Below are 12,329 nucleotides of genomic sequence, written 5' to 3' on the forward strand. Positions count from 1 at the left end.
CCATTGTTGTGGCTCTCCAATGTAAGGCATGATGGCCCTGCTGCTGCTGCCTTTCCCGGGATTTCTGGAACAATGTTTAAAGGTGTAAAGGCAGGCGCTCTGTTACCAGTCTTTAGCTTCTCCTCCTAACGCACGTTTCACCTTCCAACACAACCATGCTGTCAGCCGCCATAGCAGCATTTGGGCTAGGGAACCTGCAAGCAGCAGTGCACAGTGAGGCAGCACTGGGGCAGAGGAGGAGGAGGAGGCGGCTCAGGCGGCAAATCATTCACCTGGTGCCCATCCAAAACATAAGTGTGCATCAGGCACCACCCCGCAGGCAGCCAGCAAAACCCTGCATCAGGCCCTCACCCTGGAACCTTACCCCAGGTCAAATCCACACATTCTACCGTCTTGCCCGGAACTCAATCATTTCCATCATCACCCTGATTGAAGAGGACATAAGCAGCCGCATTGGCATTCGGACTGCAATACCCCCTGCTGAAGGTAGTCTCAGTACTGTATTTCCTCGGCACCGGAACCTATCAGCACACTGTTTGGGGAGCTGCACGGGCTGTCACAACCCTGTCTTTCTAGAATACTGGTCCAGGTACTGGATGCGCTGCTGCGCCATGTGTCGGAGTACATTTCCCTACCCCGTACTCCTGCCCGGGTCATTGCCACCAAATTGGCCTCGCATGCCATTGCAGGCATACCCAATTGCACAGGCGCATTAGACTGCACGCACGTGGAGTTGACTGTTGGACATGCAATCGAGGCGGTGTACCACAATCAGAAGCAATTTCACTCACTGAACATCCAGATAGTCACCCATTGCTGTGCACGATTCCCGGGGTCCACACACGACTCGATTGTCTTACGGAATTCTACATTGCCACGCTACATGGCACACTATGCGGCATAAAGCACATTGCTATTGGGTGAGTACAACTGCCAATGCATGACCCCTGTGTATTGGGGGGGTAGTGAAGGCCCACAGTGTCCCAGGCAGTTGGGTGGGTACAACTGCCAATGCATGACCCTTGTGTATTGGGGGGGGTAGTGAAGGCCCACATTGTCCCAGGCACTTGGGTGGGTACAAATGCCAATGCACAACCCCTGCTCAATGGAATAGACAAGCACCAGAATCCACACAGCTCACTGCGTCAAATTTGAAACTGTCCCATGCCATAGCGCGCAAGTACATGCACTGCATACCTCCATGCACACCCTAACCAAGGGGTGGCACTACATGCAATATCAACATGAGGATGTGAGTCCCTCCCCCGCCCGATGTACCTGTGCTGCTCCCATTCACATGATGGGTGCTTCTCGTGCAGTCTGCATCGGTCACATCTTTGCAGTGACCTGTGTCTGCCTGATGCAGATCTGCCCATCACATCACAATGCCATAGTCACCCACCACAACTGAACCCATGTGCATTGATATGTGTGCAAAATGTTGTTGCCCAACATCAATCCACGAATGTAAGCATCACAGGCCCATGCATGGTAATGCGATCCAAGTGTGCTCAACAAATGTATCACACAACGGATTACCAAACCGGACATCATTGGGCTGCATCTGATTCAGACAGTAATACCGCCAGCAATAACAGTGCCCCTACTTACACTCCCATGAAGGTGATGCCGGATATGCACTCACGCCATGGCTGATGACGCCCATATGAAGGCCACGGAACAGGCATGAGGAGGCCTACAACAGGGCACACATACGCACACGTGGCCTGATAGAGCGTACCTTTGAACTACTGAAGGCCAGGTTACGCTGCCTGAGCCAATCAAGTGGCTCACTGCAGTACAGCCCGGTGAAGACAGGGAAAATAGTAGTTGCATGTGTGATGCTGCACAATCTGTCCATACACAGGAACATACCACTGCCCCCGGACGTCGAGGCTGAGGATGTGGATGAAGATGATGGTGATGATGGTGATGGGATGGGAGCACTACCATGCCGGGGTGCCATTGATGGACAACATGCACGTGCAGCACTCATACACAATTATTTTGATACACTTCATATGCACTTTCAGCACTTCATGTGGTGGCACTACATTAAATGGTCTGTATACACATGAAATTAAGATTGTTCACTCGTCATTTGCATTTTAACAATAGTGTATTATTGATTTAACCGGGGAAACAGGAATTGGATTGAAATCAAGAACACACATGCCCCCCACCCTCCCTAACGTACCCACCCACCAACCAGGCCCCGACTGACTGACCCCACTAAGGACCACCCCCACCTCCCCAACGTACCCACCCACCAACCAGGCCCCGACTGACTGACCCCACTAAGGACCACCCCCACCTCCCCAACGTACCCACCCACCAACCAGGCCCCAACTGACTGACCCCACTAAGGACCACCCCCACCTCCCCAACGTACCCACCCACCAACCAGGCCCCAACTGACTGACCCCACTAAGGACCACGCCCACCTCCCCAACGTACCCACCCACCAAACAGGCCCCAACTGACTGACCCCACTAAGGACCACCCCACCTCCCCAACGTACCCACCTACCAACCATGCCCCAACTGACTAACCCCACTAAGAACCATCCCCACTTCCCCAACGTACCCACCCAACAACCCCGATTCCATCACAACTGGTTGGACGACAGTCCAGCAATGCACATCTTATTTCCACGCTTGCTGTTAGGGAGAATTCTTAAGAATGTGCTAATTTCCCTTACCTTTTGAGACCCCCAGCAACTTTGCTGGATTTCTAGGATTTGATTTTTTACCTGGAAAGAGTGTGAGCCTTTTTTCCCACTCTTTCATGTATTTTGATGTGTGTTTTACTTTTGTGTTCTTTGGATATGACGTTTTAAAACAACTCCATAGGCATCATCTTTTTCTGTGTGTCACACAGCACCCTCAGTGCAGTGGCACAGGGGTGTCTTTCGGACTCCACCAGGTTTAACTACCTTCTCTGGGACTGACTACTGTATCCCAGAGCATGTAATTGACTTTACTAGTCTTTTTAAATTTCCAGATCCAGCACACACTATCTTCCTATAGAGTGCTGGAGGGGTTGCCTAGCTTCCCCTTAGTCTAAACACTCATGCAGCAGTCAAATGGTACCCTTTCCCACTTGAAATGGCTGGTGGCAGTGGTTTTAAACAATCTACCATGATTTTTCCCGACCGCGAACACCGGTAGCTAAAAATCGAGTCAGCCATGTTTTCCAATATGGTGCCCAAGACCTATCTGTAAAAACAGACTCTGGTCAATTTTTTTCGCCATTTCTTTTTGGATAGGTCCTTCTTGTGTTTGTCTCTGCGTGCCAAACCTAGTTTGGTCCCTTTGTTTGTTGGCCTTTGGCGGGCTTCAGTGCTGAAGCCCTCCTCTGGCACCTGAGTGTCTGGGGTGCACAGGATGCGAGGGAGGTGCCCGAAACTCCCTGTGCTTAGTCTCCTAGGAGGCCCAAATGCACTCTGGCCTGATTGGCCGGCTGGCTGTCCGGCAAGGACAGCCACCCTGCTGTGTGAGTGACAGCCAGGCTGGAATTAATGGAGGAAAACTGTTTAAAAGCAGGTCTCTGGGACTTGGAAAGCGGAGTTGACCACTGGAACGAAAGAACCGACGACGAGCTGAAGGAAGACGACTGCTGCAACTCCTGGTCTACCGGTGAAGCCCTGCTGCAGGTCCGAATTGCCTGAAACTCCATCGACAGAGAAGCCCTTCAAGGTTAACGTCTTCCCTTGAGTTTGGTGGCAACAACCAACTCGTAAGCCGTCTGGACACGTCCCCATACTGGTCGAATTTTCTCCAGAGTGCTGTTGAAAACCGGATAGCCAGTGGAAAGGATACCAGTTCTTGGTCTTTAAGGCACTCACACCTTAAACCGACGTTTTGCCAAGCTTGTGGCCTCTTCCCTGGGCAGTGCAGGAACCTCCCGATGTCCTCCTTCTTGTCCCCACAACTGAAGCTCAGGAACAGCGAGATATGCAGGAACTGCCAGGACCAACTTCCTCATCTACAGCTTTTCTTCACTTACAAGGTACTGTGCAAGTGCGGCGCAGAACTCCGTTCGGCCGCGGTGAAAGTTTGTGAAACTTTCCAGTCTTGGAAGTCTTGTCCTTCCCTAAACCAACATCTAACTTTTCATCTGACCAAATTCTTCTAAGATCCGTGGCAAAGACTTAACCGTTTACTACCATAACTGTGCTATCCTATACAAAGACTCTGAACCATTGACTTTGGCCCAGGCCTATTGAATTGAATTGCTGGTTGTAGTGAACTGAAACCATTTGCCCTACCTCTAAAAGTATGTGTACTGTTGATTCTTATAACCTTGTCTTTTTACCCTTTTTTTTTTTAAAGTAACTGAAGTGCCATTTTGCTCCCACTTCAGGGGAGCTGAACTTGTTCAGAAACAGATTTGTTGTGTAATGTAGTGTATTAGATTGTGATATTGAGCTGCTCTTAATGGTGGAAGGTTTCCCAACTGACTTTGTAAATAAATGTATATTCTTTTACCAAGAAACCTTGAGTAAGTGTTTGTTTGAATCACTGTAACTGCTAGTCCTTTGTGTAACCTATTGTGCTGCTCACTTTACTCTTGAGATAAGTCTGGCTGCTCAGCCACTGCTACCACATTACTGTGTAGTACAGGTTTGTACCAAAGGTGAAATCGTGTACACACAACTGGAGGTGGTGCTGCTGGAAGATGGCACTGCAGGGAGCGTAAGTGGCACATGACCCAGGAAAGCCTGTAGGGCAACAAGCATTGTCTCTGCGATATTAGACATGATATTGTTCCCCTCCCTGACCCCGTGAAAGCACCATGTTTGTGGTTGCAAACCCCCCAATTGCACATGCAAAGGGCGCCGGGCAGAGGTGGCAGAGCTCTCCCATTGGAGTCGGACCTCCTCACATTGTAGTCGGGCTTCCTCGCGTTGCAGCCTCGCCTCATGGACCTCTTGGTCCACAAGCTGCGTCAGGCTTGCCTGGTGCTCCTCAATGCGTAGTCAGTGGGTGCTGAGTTCCATGATGGATGGTGTTGGGGAGCGCAATGGACTGTGGAGTCCAATGGGGCTGAATATGCACACCTGTTCGGGAGTGATGTTGCCCCCATCATTCCCATTGTCTTGTGCGTCAGCGCCCTGTACTCCTGGCGCATTGTTGATGCTGGCTGCGTCATTGTCACTTGTTGGCAGCAGGTGTGTCTTCAGTTGCCATATGCTGCACTTCGGGTGCTGTGGGGATGGAGGTGTCCGTGGGCAATGTCGGTGTGGCAGATGACTGTGTGCCGGAGGTGGTGGCAGTGGCGTCATGGGATGTCCTTGTCTGATGGTCGTGTGCAGTCCCCCTTGGTGTTGGCAGTTGTGCCGAGTCACTGTCAGTTGATGTGCCTGTGGGGGAATGTAGGGCATGCTGTTAGTCGTGTGACAGGATGTGAATGGGGGAGTCACATGCAACGCACTCCTTATACTTGGTCCACTTGCATGTACACTCATTTGATGGGTGATGCACTCAGGTGTGTGGATCACGGCTTGCACACAGTTGCACACCGTCTGCCCGTGCTGGTGGTGTTGTCACATGGGCGTGTTGGGTGTGGTGTGGGTCATTGGTGGATGTGTTGTGTGCTTCTAGGCTCTGCTGGGGTGGGGGGTGGTCATTGTTGGATGTGTTGTGTGCTTCTAGGCCCTGCCGGGGGTGGATTCCATCATTCGTACTCATGTCTTTGCACTCTGTGTATGTCATGACCCTTGCCCCTGGCCCTCACTGGCAAGTCAGCCTTCCAGTTAGGGCCAGGTCAAAGGCCATAAAACCTCACCCAAGACTCTCTTGGAGTCAGTCCTGGCCCCTTTGGCACCAGGCTCATAACCATCATAAAGACCAACATTAGAATGGGACTATTTACTTGGGACTGTTTAACTTGGGGGGGGGGGGGGGTGGGTTCAGCCAACATGGAGGCACACACATAGCTCAGTTACAAGGAACTGAGCTATGCGGTCTAGTCTTTTGGGTGTGGCAGGCCTGGGACTACTTACCTGGACTACTTTGGGTGTGGCAGGCCTGGGACTATTTTACCTGGACTACTTTACCTGAGACTATTTAAACCGCACCCAAACAGCAGAACATGCTTTGCGTTATTTTGCTGTGGGCAGCGTAACGCTCACCATGTCCAGTTCTTTGATGCCAGTTTACCTGAAACCAAGGACCTGCAGAGAGAGAATGAACACTACGAAACTTACCTGGAACAGTATCCTGTCTTTAATCCATCGCTGACTTCAGTTCCACTCACCTGAAGGTACGAACTCCATCATCCGGCACCGCATGCATCCTGGAATACCATAACCTGGAAAGAAGAGAAAGAAAGACAGCATTAGTAAGCGTTTACTCATGTTTCCTCTGTAAGTAGAAAGCCACACAATTCTTACCTGGGTAGTCATCTACTGGTCAGTATCATTGCTGGAACATTACGGCGCTCGGCGAGGAACATTGCACCTGCAAGGAGAAAAAAGACACAGGTTAGCAATATAAAAGGCAAAACAGTGCCGCGTATTGCGCATTACTCACCGGACAGCATCGCGCAAACCGCACTTTCGCCTACCGGCCCATGCTCATCTTCAAACTGCATGACAACACCAAAATACCTTTCCATACCAAAAAGGAAAGAAGCAAGACATTATTATTTGAACTAAGAGGAACATAAGAACTGCATATAAAGACTGTAAAGCAGCAAACCTACGGAGTCGCAGAAGGCCTGGATTCCCACAGGGGGGCTTGCACCAATGAAGTAACTTGGTCGCTGCTCACCCCCCACATCTACACGCCCCTGCCTTGAGGAGCACGACAGAGAATCCACCTTTTACAATATTAAGGTGTGAAGAAGGCCCAAGGGGGAGGAAGGAGTTGAGGTCAAGGGAGGTGGGAAAACATAAAGACAATCTGGTATTGAATCCAGCTCTCCTATATTGCAGACCCATCTTTAACCAGAGGCCTTACCAAGAGACCGGGAGAGGGTTCGTTAGTGCAAATCATCCAACCAGGGCTGGGTGGCGTCCCCGTGGATACCAGGTGAGCGTAAAAGTGTACTGACCAGCTTCGCCATGTGTGCCGGCTCCGACCTCTGCTCTGCCAACTCCCTTGATCCCCTCTAGGTGCATGATACTGCTGCACCTCTCCTCCCAGGTCTGGAGCTTCAGGGGTGAAGGTAGTCCCCCTCATGTGCCGGTGCTGTGCTGCCGGTGTGCTGCCATGAGGTTGCGGACTCGCAGCCGCAGTTCATCCCAGCACCTGTGGCAGTCTTTGACGGTGCGCACTGTAACACCGACTGTTGTGCACTTCTGTGTAGCGGCTGCCCGTATTTCCTTGTGCCTCTGCTGTCTGAACAGCAGTGCCGCATTGTCCACGATGTGCTCAATGAGCACTGTCAATTCAGCCTGGCTGAAATGGGGTTTGTGCTGCCGTGTGGCTGGTATGCAAGTTGTCATCTTGGTGGTTGTTTGTAGCAGGTCACAGTAGCTGTCGGCTCAGTGGCTGCTGATGATTGCAGTTGATTGTGGTTTAAGTAATGGCCGCCACTCTTTTTCCGGTTTTCGTGTTCACGGTGTTCCGGAACCGGTATTTCTGTTTCCGGAACGGATGCAGCGGAAACGGATGTACCGCTGCCATTGTACCCGATGCATCCGTCTCTGTGGGTGTTTGCGTTATGGCAGCCACACTGTTTCAGCAATGGTGTGGTGCGCACGACCGACAAACCGTAATCATGCCTTACTTCTGCATGCTTGCGGCCACGGAAACAGTGTCACCGCCTTCACGGAAAAAAACGGATTCCGGACCGGCTAACCTGTAATGGGGCCCAATGTCGTTAGGAGTAGACGGCAAACATTTTTGGTTTTTTGGAGTGTAATGATATTAACATGCATTAATATTTTTGTTTTATTTGGTTTTGAAAGAAAAAGGTGGTACATGACAAAGTGAATAGAGGAAAAAGGAATTTAATTGATGAAGAGTTTTCATCATGCCACTGAAAAAGGGCACTTGGAAATGTCTATTATGATCAGGTGTTACATGTGGGAAGAGAAAGGGTGAACGGCACATGCTACGTCTGCTTACTCATCCCACATGTAATAGGGGTGCCCAAGCTCTTCCTGCCTCTGTGTGCGTCATATGAGGAAGCAAGATGCCTAATGCAAATATCACAGTTCAGTGGGTGGATGAAGGGGAACATGCCTATGCCGACTCTCCACAATCATTATGTTCTGGACCTTCTAACTGCTATAGAAGGAGGAGTGTGCGCTAAGTTTGGGAGCAGCTGTTGCACCGTGACACCCGATGGAGGCTTCAAATGGAACATTGAAAACACTCCACTAAAGGATGACAAGTGAAGCTGGTGGAGTGCAGTCAAATAACTGGCTGGACAGCATTTTCACATGGGTGCCCACCTGGCTTTCTGGAGTATTTTGAGTGACTGTCCCCTCATTGGTCCTCAAGCTCGTCACCTTCTGTATTGGCAAAAGTTTATTTAAACTCTATACTAACAAAAAAGGAGGAAAACTCATGTTGCCCCTGAATGTTGATGAGGAAAGTGCCCATAATAAGCCCAGTAACAAGCTAATAAAGGGTGACAAAAATAATGAGGTATATTGGGTCACAGTAAAACCTGAGAATGTTGAAAACTACGAGGCCTACTGGATTTCATGTGATGAGGATGGGGAAGGATGTGTGTTGATAAATGGGCCAATAGAAAACTGAGAATAGGAGGGTGGTGGCACGAGTAGACTAAAAAAGGTGTGGGTAAGTAAAAAACAAATGGCAGAATGGCAGAATGGGGACTAAAGGGTGGTGTGGGTTTAGGTCTTGAGATCAATAAAAGGGGGAATAATGTGGTAAAAATGCAAGTACAGCGCGATAAAAAAGAGCAAACCTACCAGCTGCGGGAGTAGCCTTTTGAATAGGAAGGGGGCTTGCTTTATAGCCACACTGTTATTTGCACTAGGCTGGTGAATGTCCTAAGTAAGAATGTTTCAAGTTAATAAAACATAGATAATAAAGATGGGTCGCAGGTACATATATAAGGTTTAGGTATTAGGCTGAGGCACTGCAAATAGGCCTCAGAGCATGCTTTTTAGAAACAAGTGCTCATTTTGTTAATTTGCTTAGTAGCCGCAGCGGTAGAACATTGCAAATCTCACGTTCCCAGGATCGCACAGTAGGAAGCAAACAATCTTTGTTACTTTCAAGGTCATAAAACAGAGCTCATGGGTGCCGCGGGAAAACAATGAATGCACAATCATTTTATAATGCAGCAGTAATTGATTTACGATGCCTGATCTACTGACGGTTTCAGAAAACCCATGTGACAGTTTGAAATTGCCCCTGAGTACATCTCTGCCTGGGTAGAAGGTCAAAGAGTTCCTAACATGCAACACTAAAGCAGTAACTTATTCTTGGTTCAAGGCTCTGACAGTGTCTTGGCAGAAGATTTTCTCATGAGAACGTAGATGGAGATGACTAAGGCAATTGAATAAAGATCTGCTGGTCATCTCAAATATTTCAATGAATTGGCACTATGATGTGGGAATTGGGGGTTGGATTGTGATGTCACAATGGGAAACTAATGTGGTGTGGTAAGGTTTGCAGGACCCAATCAGCTTCTTCTAAAGAGACATTTTTATGTTGCAATGTGATTGATGCAATTTTTTTTTTTTGGTTTAGCTGATAAATCAACTTTTCAAATTCAAATGTATTGAGATGTTTCACATTCAGTTTCCATTAAAACATTTATAACTGCTTTGTTACATAATATAGCATAACATTTCATAACTCTTCCATTATTAAAATGCATAACTTTACATTATGTATTTTATAAAAACAAAATCTGATTTACTTAACTATTCAATTTTTTCATCTGGAAATATTTCATCAAGAAATTGTACTATTGACTTCAAAACAGTAAATTTGGTACTTAGAAAAAGCTGATACCATATGTCTTTTTCTTCTACAGTATAGAAGAAATTTAGCTTGTTAGACAGATGTCTCTTTTGTTTTACATACAATTGAGGGCATGAAACTATGACATGTTGTAGTGTTTCTTTTTCTGTACGAATTTTACAAAACCGACAGAAGTTCATTGTGGAGGATATAATTTTCCTCCTCACAAGAATGTCTCTGGTAGGCCACAGTTTTAATCTAAAACGTAGATATTTCCTTCTTATTATTGGTGAGGGACACTTCAATAAATAAGTAGACATTAGGCACAGTCTTTTATGTCCAAAGCTGTGTGTGTCAAAGTCTTTATACTTTAGGCAGGTTTCTCGTTTTTTTATCCGATCCCAATAATAAAATGTGATCTTGGCACGTGTTTGATTTTCAAGCAAAAACGTTATTGAGATATCTGCTTCAGTCAACACATTCAAAACAATATTGCGCCATTTAGATCGAAAATTAAGTTTGAATGATGTTAATTGCCAAGCCACCACACTTAACATGTTGTTAGTTTCTAAACCCAAAAGACATTTTCTAAAGAAGGTACACAAACGCCACATGACTCGACCAGCCAAGGATACTAGACCCAATTCGAATCTTAAAATTGGCATCAGGGTACTATCAGGGAGATGTAATACCTTTCTCCAGAATCGTGCTTCGAGTTTGTTCCACACAATATCTGTAGAGTATATCATTGTTTCAATGCCATAAATTAAAATGGGAATTACTTTCTGTTCGTAGAACAGAAGTAAGTCTTTATATGTAAATTTCCCAAATTTATAAACCAAGATTTTTGCCTGCGAGATCAGGGATGTCAATTTGGACTGTATATTAATAAAGAATATGGAATTTGTGACCGTATTCTATATTGTTATTCCCAGATATTTATATTCTTTTACAATTTTCAAAGGCTCATCATGGAGGATCACATTTTTCAACTCAAATTTATCAATTTTCCTTGAATTCTTACAGACCATTATCTGGGATTGTTCCAGATTTTTGAAGTCCCTGTGGAGTCTGAGACATCAACACCAGATCGTCAGCGTAAAGCAACCAAGCCAAACGCCGGGTACCAAGCTTCGGGGCATCAGAAACTATATTAAAAAAGACGCTCCCATATCCAAAATAAAAAAGGTTAAACAGTATGGACGCCATAATACAACCATGTTTAAGTCCTGAATGGGTATTAAATGTTACTGATAGAAGTCCTTCCATTGACAAACGTACTTGCATTGTTGTGTCTGAATGTATTTGTATTATCAAGGTCAATATGGACAGTGGACAGTCAAAAGATTTTAGTTTATCAAATAATAAGATTCGATCTATACAGTCGAAAGCCATACGGAAATCAATGAAGGCAAAATATAATGGTTGTTTCCGGAAGGCATATTGTGATTTTAACAAGTTTTTTAGCAATCATGTTTGGTAGTGTTCCGAGTCCCTGTACAAAACCTGACTGAAAGGGGTCTCTCTTAAAATTTAATTTAGACCACTCATTCAATTCTCTTAGAACGATGCAACAGAATATCTTACTAGGAGCATCTAGCAAGGAAATTGGTCTGTAACTCGCGGGATTTGCTCGGTCACCTTTTTTTAGACTGGAATGGTGATTGAATGTTTCCAGGTGATTGGAATTTCTTTTCTAAAAAGTATATTTCTAAACATGATATTCAGTATGTCAGCCCATAACTCGGGAAATTGCTTCATTGTCATACTTGATAGGCCGTCCGGCCCAGGAGCCCTTGATCCACTAGCTTTGTGGATGAAGTATAAAATGTCATCTCTATCAAACTCTAGGTGAATCTCATTGTCTCTCTCAATAGAGGGGCAGATCAGAGTGGGGGTAGGTCAGAATATATAGTTGAATAATATTTAATCCGCACCTCCTCTTTTAGAGCATTTGTTTGAACTGCTACTTGATGCCCAGCAGTTGCCTGATTAATTATTCTCCAGGTTCAGCAGAATTTTTAGAAGACAATGGGCCTCATTATGGGTCGGGCGGTCCGGAATTAACAGTGGCGTTAGACCCGCCACCACTGTTAATTCCGGACCGCCCGATCCCGAGTCCTGCAGGCGGGAGGTGATCTTCCCGCAAGGTCTGACCTGGCGGGTTGAACACCTCCCGCCTGCAGGCGGACGTGGAAACACCGGCACCATCATGAGATGGTGCCGGTGTTTCCACTTCCCCATCCCCATTGAGTCATATGGGACTCAATGGGAATGGGGATTAACACCATTCCACCTCCGTGACTCCCGGGACACCGGGGCTGTAATGCCCTGGTAATTCCGGGAGTCACAGAGGCGGAATGGTAATACGAGTCTGGCGGTAACCAGGCGGTTTTACCGCCAGACTCGTAATGCGGCCTAATATTTTGAACA

Source organism: Ambystoma mexicanum, chromosome 3q (assembly GCF_040938575.1).
Source record: "Ambystoma mexicanum isolate Mex_15411 chromosome 3q, UKY_AmexF1_1, whole genome shotgun sequence".
In the NCBI taxonomy this organism is placed as follows: Eukaryota; Metazoa; Chordata; class Amphibia; order Caudata; family Ambystomatidae; genus Ambystoma; species Ambystoma mexicanum.